General features: G+C 43.1%; 1 pseudogene; it reads right to left on the reverse strand.

Annotated features, from left to right (window-relative positions):
- Window positions 1-666: 666 nt before the first annotated feature.
- Window positions 667-7,488, reverse strand: LOC147378731 (lysine-specific demethylase 3A-like; annotated as a pseudogene).
- Between the last annotated feature and the right edge of the window lie 2,510 nt (window positions 7,489-9,998).

A 9,998-nucleotide genomic window follows, 5' to 3' on the forward strand; every position in this document is an offset into this window, starting at 1 on the left:
GATAGAGGGACACTGAAATCTCCAATTATGATAATGGATTCATCTATTTCTCCTTGTAACCCCCTTAGCTTATGCCTTACATGTTCTAATGCTGCATCACTTTTTTTTAAGCAAAGGTATCCTGTATAATTTTTTAAATTATATGAATAGTTTAATGCAAATGCTTAGCATTTAAAATTATCGAAGCTTTATTTAAATAAAAAAATTTATTAAACAATGATGATTAACTCCAAGAATTATTTCATTTCTGCTCTATAATTCTATATAATGCCAATCCTATGCAATACAATGAGAACTGCATCTTCACTATTCTTCACTCAAGGGCAGAGGAGGGAGTAATCAGACAGACACAAAGCAAAACACAATCCAAATACAGTGCTCCCGGGCTGATAAGTTTTGTTTTTACAGCTTAGTAAAAGCTTTATACTAAGTACTTAGTAAAAACTTTGTCACAGTTTAAGAATGCATGCTCTTTAAATAGAAATTACATATATACATTTAGTGTCTATAAACACTAGAAATATGTTAGACAGGGTAGGTCTATGTATTCTTCAAAAGTTGGGTAGGTTTTAAAAAGGATGAAGTAACATGACTTTCAAGGTCCAGGGGAATCCTGCCTGAAGGGTTTATCTTCATTGTGCAGGAGTTAAGGCATCTCTGGGACCCTTAGGGTTTGTCCAAACTGGATTTTCTGGTCTTCAGTATAGCAAGTGCATCTTTCACTCTGTGGTAAATAACATTCTTCACCTTAATTTATCTTCATGATTAGTATAAGTTTGTGACAAATACCAGAATTCCTAGTTAGTCAGAAGCATTAACATGCTCTGGAGAAACAAAATCTTCAAACACTTTGATGTGACTATGTAAGTTATGAACCTTGCATGTAATTCCAGCTGGGATAAATGCCACATCTCTAGGAACTGTATAAACTGTATAATAGCCCAGCCTTGAGTTCCATATTTTTTATGAAGATATTTTCTTAGTGATCAATCTAAATACCAGCTCTAATCACTGATAAGATCATGGTTGCAGGGTTTTCTTGAACATTCTCTTTTGATGCCTTTTTAAAGAATCTTCATATCTTCATATCTTTTTCATGTCTTAATTAACATATATTTGCCAGAAGGCTCCTGGCTTCTCTTCCAATAAATTGCTTTATTGTGAGTTCTTGAGAATTTCCATCTTGCACAACTTTAAGGACTTCCTGGTCACACTGTCCTTTGAGAATTCCCACATAGACCAGAACATTAGCCGTATCTGATGTCTCAGTAAAGACATTGCTCCACATTTTTAATCTTCTGGAGTAATTAATCCATAAGCATTATGGACCCCATTATGGGACCTCAGTCTGAGCAAATAAAGTAGTTAGGCAGCCTAGAGACAAAATTCAATTGTCAGCTCACCCTGCATACTCAAGTAACAGGATGCTGGCTTTGGTTTGGCCATCAAAGCTGGAGGACATGGCATCTCTGAACTTCCCCAATAGTCAGTCCTTAAGTATCAACATCATTAATTCTTTTTCATTTTCCAAGAGATTTGGAAAATCTTCAAATCCATTCCAGAAGTATCCTACTGTGGCTTCTGTGACGATTTCATCGTTCCTTGGTATAGCCTGAATGTTTGTGTCCTCCCAAAATTTGTATGTTGAAACCTAATCCCCAAGTGTGATGGTATTTGGAGGTGGGGCCTTAGGTTTGAAGGCAGAGCCCTCATGAATGGGATTAGTGTCTTTATAAAAGAGACCCCAGAGAGCTCCACCACCCCCTTCCATCACATGAGGACACATGAAGACAGCCACCTATGAACAAGGAGGTGGACCCTCACCAGATACCAAATCTACTGGCGCCTTGACCTTGAACTTCCCATCTTCCAAAACTGTGAGAAATAAATGTTTGGTTTTTTTAAGCTATCCAGTCTATGGTATTTTGTTACAGCAACTCGAACAGTCCTACAGTTTAGTAGATCTACTTCCTGGTCACCAAACACTTTGCTGAAGGAGTCGGGTTTCCAAAATTCAGTGTCCAGTTTATGATGGCTGGTTGCCCTTGTTTCCAGTACTCTCTGAACACATTCCAATTGCTCTTAATATTGGGATCTTGCAAGTACTGAAAGCAATTACTCCCACGGTCAGCAGTAAAGAGCATAGAATGCCAGGTATGTCCTGTGCCCTTGAGGTTCTTACATAAATCAGAGAAAGACATTTTTTACCAAAGAAGGAAAAATGTCATCAAGGATTTTTACTGTGCTCTTAAGTTCATTATATGTCTTTTTTCCCCTCCCTGTGGACATGCCTGCTGGTTAGATCTGACAGCCAGTTTAAAAGGGAAGCACTAATTGGACAGGCTGATTTCATGCGGCTAGCTGGCTTGGAGGCTGCACCGCTCCTCACAGATGCTCATTCCAACACTGAGAAATTCTGCAGGAGCATAGCACCAAGAATTTTTTTTTTCCTGACTAAGGCATTCTGTTTTATGTCTCCCTTTGAGACTGACTTTGTAAAGAGTTCAAACTGCCTGTATGAACAATTTGCCTCACTACTCATAAAATGAACAGACTTCAACATCATAGAGGGTTTTTCTAAGAATGACCTGTGTAGGCATCAAGTTCCCTGGTTCATGTATTTAACTCTTCATTCATCTCAACCAAGAAAAAGTCTTGCAGGTAATACCCCATTGGCAGTCTTCCCCCTTCATCTAGTAGCAATTCACACAAACTCCAAATTCACACTGAGGATACACTCAGTGCAAACTGAAGATGGTGGAATCACACGCACCACACAGTTCCTGAACACCTTTGACAGCTCACTCCTAGCAACCCTCCAAGAGACGCTCTTACTATATGGTTGCACTGTGGACTGGGCTTCCTTTTCAGAAATTGCCATTTGATACAGGTGTCTCCAACAGTGGCCTGGAGAAGGCAATGGCACCCCACTCCAGTACTTTTGCCTAGAAAATCCCATGCACGGAGGAGCCTGGTAGGCTGCAGTCCATGGGGTCGTGAAGAGTCGAACACGACTGAACGACTTCCCTTTCACTTTTCACTTTCATGCATTGGAGAAGGAAATGGCAACCCACTCCAGTGTTCTTGCCTGGAGAATCCCAGGGACGGGGAAGCCTGGTGGGCTGCTGTCTATGGGGTCGCACAGAGTCGGACACGACTGAAGCAACTTAGCAGCAGCAGCAGCAACAGTGGCCAGGATATACTTTTCTAAACCCACATCAGTCCCTAACATTTTTGGTTACAGGTACCCATAAGCTAACTACTTCATTGTTATTAGAAACACTTTGACAAAGCCAAGGTTCTAATAACCTAGTAAATAAAGTTTTCTAGAATCTGTGTGAGGAGACTTGTAATCATACAGCTCCCTTTTCTCTTTCATCACTCACCTCAGAGAAACAGTGCCTAGGATGACTAAACTGACATTATTTCAAGTATACTAGGTCAGGAGTGCCTTGGGAAGCAGAAAATCTAACTAAACAAAGAATGTAGAGATTGGCGGTCATGGATGTTGGTCAACCACTAAGCCATGTCATCAAGAGCCCAGACTTTATTTGCTCTATCATCCTTAGCTGTGTGGCTTCCTAGATGGTGCAAAGGTAAAGAAACTACCTGCCAATGCAGGAGACACCAGGGGTGTGGGTTTGATCCCTGGGTCAGAAAGATCCCCTGGAGTAGGACATGGTAACCCACTCCAGTATTCTTGCCTGGAGAATCCCATGGACAGAGGAGCTTAGCAGGCTACAGTTCATGGGGTCACAAAGAGTTGGACACAACTGAACATGTATGCACAACCTTGATCCTTAGCTGTTAGCTTTACATCTTTGTGTCTTTTGATTTATGGTCTCAAGATGCCCACTGAATTTTCAAGCAAAGAAGAAGAGGGAAAGATCACTTCCAGTCCCCACCATGCCTTTTATCAAGGAGGAAAAAGCTTTTCCAGAAGTCCCCTGTAAATACCTTTGCAAATTTCTTTGGCCAGTCTGGGTCATTTGGACACTCCTACCTCCAAGAGAATCTGGAAATCAACTGTATTGAAAAGAATAACAAAATTAGCTTAGACCAATTATGATTCATCCCCTGGAACTGGGCAGACTGCTGCCTGTATTAGTTGGCTATTGCTGTGAAAATGCTCGATAACAAGCAACCCCACATTCTTAGTGGTTTACAAGAACAAGCATTTGTTTCTTAATTATGATCGAGTAGGTCATTTGTGTGGAGTAGGAAATGGCAACCGACTCCAGTGTTCTTGCCTGGGAAATCCCAGGGACAGGGGAGCCTGGTGGGCTCTCGTCTCTGGGATCGCACAAAGTTGGACACGACTGAAGCGAGTTAGCAGCAGCAGCAGGAAATGGCAACCTACTCCAGTATTCTTGCCTGGGAAATCCTATGGACAGAGGAGCCTGGTGGGCTACAATCCATGAGGTCACAAAGAGTCAGACACGACTGAGAGACGAACACACACAGGTCATTTGTGACTCTGCTGGGTTTGACTAGGATCAACTGGACTTGAATGTAGGCTGTGTGTTTTCACGTCCGCTCCATGTATCTTCTTATTCTGGTACTACTGGCCACATAGCTTATTCTTCTCACGGCAAATGATAGGTGCACAAGAAGCCAGGTACAATTTATACTAACACATTTAGAGGATCTGCTCATGTCCTGTCCAGTAACATTACATTTGCCAGACAAATCACCTGGCCAAGTCCAATACAAACTAGGCGAGAATATACGCTCTGCCTATTCCGGTGGAAAGTGCTAGAAAGTCATGTGCCAAAAGGTGCATTAATGGGTGTGTAATTCTATTAGAGAGAATGAAGAATTGGGAACAAAAATTCAATCTGTCCCCTAATTCCACCAACCTGGGGAATGAGAAAGAAAGGAATGGCTCTTGGGTAGGCATCCAGAAGTGTCTTCCCACCAGAGTAGTCAAAAGAAGCCTTAGAAACTTCTTTTTCTGATTTAGTTAGCAGAGGGAAGAGGGGAAAGTAAGGAAACAGTAAAGTTACAGACTGCTTTCCTGGGCAGGGGTCTCCAGCTATAACATTGATGGCTAGTTGAATAGGCTGACAAACTGTTTCACAACTCAAACTCAGTTTCACAGTCTGACTGCCTGCAAATAGCCTGCGTGTCTCTGATGCAGGAGGTGCCAGGTATGACACTAAGTACTTCGAATGCATTAACTCACTTTATCTTCACAACAAATTTATGAAGCTTTTTCACTTTACAGTTAAGTGGTCAGGGGACTTAGGCAGCTGCGCACACATGGCAAAACCACTAGCAAAGCCCAAATCCCTCTGATTTCATTCACTCAGCCATCTATTACTCACCAGATGTTGACTGAGGATGCAGGCCAATAACACAGTCCCTGACCTCCAGGACTTCAGATCTCAGTCTCTAAGTTTCCCAGCCCACTGGACTTTACATGTCAACTAAAAAAAATTGAGTCCAAGACAAATGTGTTTTATTTTTTAAATCAATATACTTTATGCCAGTTACACTTCTAAAAGCTTATCATGATATATTCCAATAAACCATCATGCCTACTCTTGGAGATAAGTACTATTATTCCACAATTTAAGTATGAATGAACTGAGATCCTGAGAGGTTTCCTTTGTTACCTTTGTGAGAGGGAATGTTCTCACATCATGTATGGATGTGAGAGTTGGACCATAAAGAAATCTGGGCACTGAAGAATTGATGCTTTTGAACTGTGGTGTTGGAGAAGACTCTTGAGAGTCCCCTGGACTGCAAGGAGATCCAACCAGTCAGTCCTAAAGGAAATTAGTCCTGAATATTCATTGGAAAGACTGATGCTGAAAGCTGAAACTCACCTGACGTGAAGAACTGACTCATTGGAAAAGACTTTTATGCTAGGAAGCACTGAAGGCAGGAGAAGGGAACGACAGAGGATGAGATGCTTGGACGGCGTCACTGACTCGATGGACATGAGTTTGAGTAAGTTCCGGGAGTTGGTGATGGACAAGGAAGCCTGGTGTGCTGCAGTCCATGGGGTCTTAAAGAGTTGGTACCCAACTGAGTGACTGAACTGAACTGAGAAACGGATGGAGCAGAATTAGAAACCAAGCCACTTGACTCCAGAATCCACCTTTTCACCACACCTGCCATGCACAGTCCATGACCAGTAGAAAATAGATTTCTTCAAGTAAAGTAATAAATCAATACAACGTTTTCTGATGCATTTTCTCATTAAAAGATATTAGTTATAAACTTATTGCATAAAGGCCTGTTAACTACTTTATGTTAAAAAGGGTTCCTCACACTTAACACAGGCTTTCCAGGTGGTACTCAGTTCAGTTCAGTCGCTCAGTCGTGTCCAACTCTTTGCGATCCGATGAACCGCAGCATGCCAGGCCTCCCTGTCCATCACCAACTGCCGGAGTCCACCCAAACTCATGTCCATTGAGTCCGTGATGCCATCCAACCATCTCATCCTCTGTTGTCCCCTTCTCCTCCTGCCCTCAATCTTTCCCAGCATCAGGGTCTTTTACAATGAGTCAACTCTTCGCATCAGGTGGCCAAAGTATTGGAGTTTCAGCTTCAGCATCAGTCCTTCCAATGAACACCCAGGACTGATCTCCTTTAGGATGGACTGGCTGATCTCCTTGCAGTCCAAGGGACTCTCAAGTCTTCAACAACACAGTTCAAAAGCATCAACTCTTCAAAAGCGCCAGGTGGCGCTACTGGCAAAGAATCCACCTGCCATTGCAAGAGATCCAAGAGACACAGGTTCGATCCCTGGGTTGGAAAGATCCACTGGAGTAGGAAGTGGCAAACCACTCCAGTATTCTTGCCTGGAGAATTCCATGGACACAGAAGCCTGGCGGGCTACAGTCCATGGGGTCACAAAGAGTAGGACACAAGTGAGCACACTTAAAACACTTGGGGTCATGGGTCTGGTATTTTTTTAGTGTTTCAAAATTATAAACTAAGAGAGAAGATATCAAAATATAAAATGACAGTTGTCGTTTCTTTTTCTTTAAATCTCACAGACTGGATTTCATTGATTCCACTATTTTATCTGCTTGATGTTCACATAATACTTTACAACTGCTAATTAATCACACTACATTTTAGCCATAATTATTAAAATCACCTCGTATTCGGGAGCTGGAGGCACCTCTGGAGCCCTCTTGCCTGCCAGTTCCACCAAAGAGTCACAAGTGGGGCGGCAGCCCGTCACTCCGGCTCCTGGTCCCCAGCCACCTGGCGACACAACTGCGGGGCGATTTGTCCGCACCCGGGCGGCGCTGCTAAGCGCTGATTCCCCAAAGCTGTGGGGCTGCCCGCCGCCGCCCGTCTGCTGCCGCAGAACTTCCGGTCCAGGGCCCCGACTCCGCGCTGAGGACCGGAGCCCACCGCCCACACTGCAGCAGACTGGCCCTGCTCCATATCCAGGGCGCCTTTCAGCCGGAGCAAATTTTTCAGAGCATCAAGCAAGACTACAGTCACTATCAGAAGTGGAGTCATTCAGAAGTTGTTCTTAAAGCTTGTGTTTTGGGAATTCATCTCCCTCCTCGGCATGCCCAGCATCTAGGTTCTCCAGGTTCCTCCTGTATGAACACCAATCAGTCCTCCTCCATCGTCCAACAAGTTGCAATTATGTGTAAGCATCTCTTACAAGACTAAAAAGATCATATTTGGGAAGGGTATGAGCAAATCCTCTACAGCTAATTAGCAGAATGGTATGAATCTTTTGTGAAATTCACACATCGTGAGATTAGGCCACGAGATGGGAGGAGGCCAACAAATTAAGTGTCCTGAAGCTGTTTGCACGTCTGGGTACCAGGCTAGCCATCAAAGAGATGGCTGGTATGTACTTTTTGCAGCTGGTTTGGTTTCATATTTCACTCCAAGTTTACTACAACCTGAGAACACTTAAGTGTTTCTACAGGTCCTTTTTATGAACTTAAACTTTCTGGTTGCAACAAGGATCTCATTTCTGTTCACCCAATAAACAGCCATGCCCTACTGGGATAGATTTTCCAAACAAAACAGCTGGAGGAACAACTTAGCAAAATATACCTTCAGTGGCATTTAACGAATGGAGTTTCCCCGGGCACAATTCTGTAAGACGTGTGTGTATGTATCTTTTACATTATTGCTAGTTTTGTTCAATTAAAAAAAAATCCTTGGGGATTCTGGCTGTGAATGTGAGACGTGATAACTATGGTTAAAAGACTATGATCTTCTACAGACCATTCATGTTTTGTGACCATGTATTTAATACATTGCAACAGTGGATTCTGTGTAGGAATTATGGTTAAATACAGGGGCCGTTTCCAGGCACAGAATGTGAATCATAAGTTAGTATGGGCATCAGATGGTCTTATAATGATATAGCAAAGTCTGTGGTCCTAGGTCTGCAAATGCATGGTAGGGAAGTAGGACAAACCAGAAATGAGCCACTGACAGCTGGATTCTCTCTAGCTGGTATTAGGAAAATACTTTGATTCCAACCCTTAAACACCCACGTGGCGCCTGTGTTCACTCAGTCACATAAAGAGCTCCCTGGACACTGACCTCTAAAAAGAAAACACTTCCTCTGGAGTGAAAGCATCAGGATTTATTTGGGAGCTTAGCAGAGGTGAGCATAGGGTGGGCCTGATTCAGGAGGCACTGCTGCTTGGCAGAGACCACTTGACCTTTGTATCTGTTCTAAAAATAGAACTTGGATTCCTTGGTCAGATTCCCCCAAATTCTTTTAAGAGGTGTCCACATCCAACTGGCTTGAGCTTGGCTTTGGCAGCCCTTCCGTAAAATTGCTTATGGATTGTTTTTCACACTGTTTCCAAGGCAGAGAAACAGCAAGCAGCCTCTGCTTGGAGGAAGTGGAAGTTAAACATACATTTATTCATTTACAGTGACTTGTTCAGGACCACATTTTATAAATGCTTTGTTTCTTTTATTGTTGTTTCTAGAAAGAAAAGTTCTATTAAAACTAATAGTTTCGATATGGAATAATTTTTTTAATAGGGCTTATTTGGGGACTTCTCTGGTGGCTCAGTAGTAAAGAATCCACCTGACAATGCAGGAGTCATGGGTTCGATCCCTGGTCCCAGAAGATCCCACAGGCCAAGGAGCAACTCAGCCCTTGTGCCACAACTCTTGAGACGGTGCTCAAGAGCCCATGCTCACCAGCAAGAGAAGCCCCCGCAGTGAGAAGCCCGCACACCACAACTAAAGAGAGTCCCCGCTTGCCACAACTAGAGAATGCCTGCACACAGCAGTGAAGACCCGGTGTAGCCAAAAATCAGTATATACACACAACTATTAAAAATGACAGTAAAATGAAATAGGGCTTATTTTGAAAAATTGAGTTTAATTCCCATGGGAAAAAAAATTTTAAAGGTAACCTTATTGATAAATACAGTTGCAAAATTCCTAAATAAAATATTCACAAACTACACTTGAAGGAAAGTTACAAGGCTCAAAATAGCCTGGAGTTAAAACTCCCTTCCTATCCTCCCCACCATTCTATGCAAAACAAAGGGGTCTTCTCACCTGAAGAAAAAAAATGGACATTAAGGTTGATTACGCCCAGCTCCCAGCTGGTCCCAGCCTCTGGCCGATCTCCAGAATTCCTTACACCAGCCTTTTAAGAGATAACTAACCTGAACAACCTTGGAGAAGAATAGGCCCCATTAAGGCAGTAGATTTCCACATATATGCCTATATATACTTACTCTTTTCTTGGATTAGTGCAGCAGCTCACTAATCTGACTGCTGCCCCTTCTCACCTCATTCCATTCAGTTCAGTTCAGTCACTCAGTCATGTCCGACTCTTTGCGACCCCATGAATTGCAGCACGCCAGGCCTCCCTGTCCATCACCAACTCCCAGACTTCACTCAGACTCATGTCCATTGAGTCGGTGATGCCATCCAGCCATCTCATCCTCTGTCGTCCCCTTCTCCTCTTGCCCCCAATCCCTCCCAGCATCAGAGTCTTTTCCAATGAGTCAACTCTTCGCATGAGGTGG

This window comes from Bos grunniens, chromosome 2 (genome assembly GCF_055505025.1).
Source record: "Bos grunniens cultivar Pamir isolate PY7600 chromosome 2, Bosgru_T2T1.0, whole genome shotgun sequence".
In the NCBI taxonomy this organism is placed as follows: domain Eukaryota; kingdom Metazoa; phylum Chordata; class Mammalia; order Artiodactyla; family Bovidae; genus Bos; species Bos grunniens.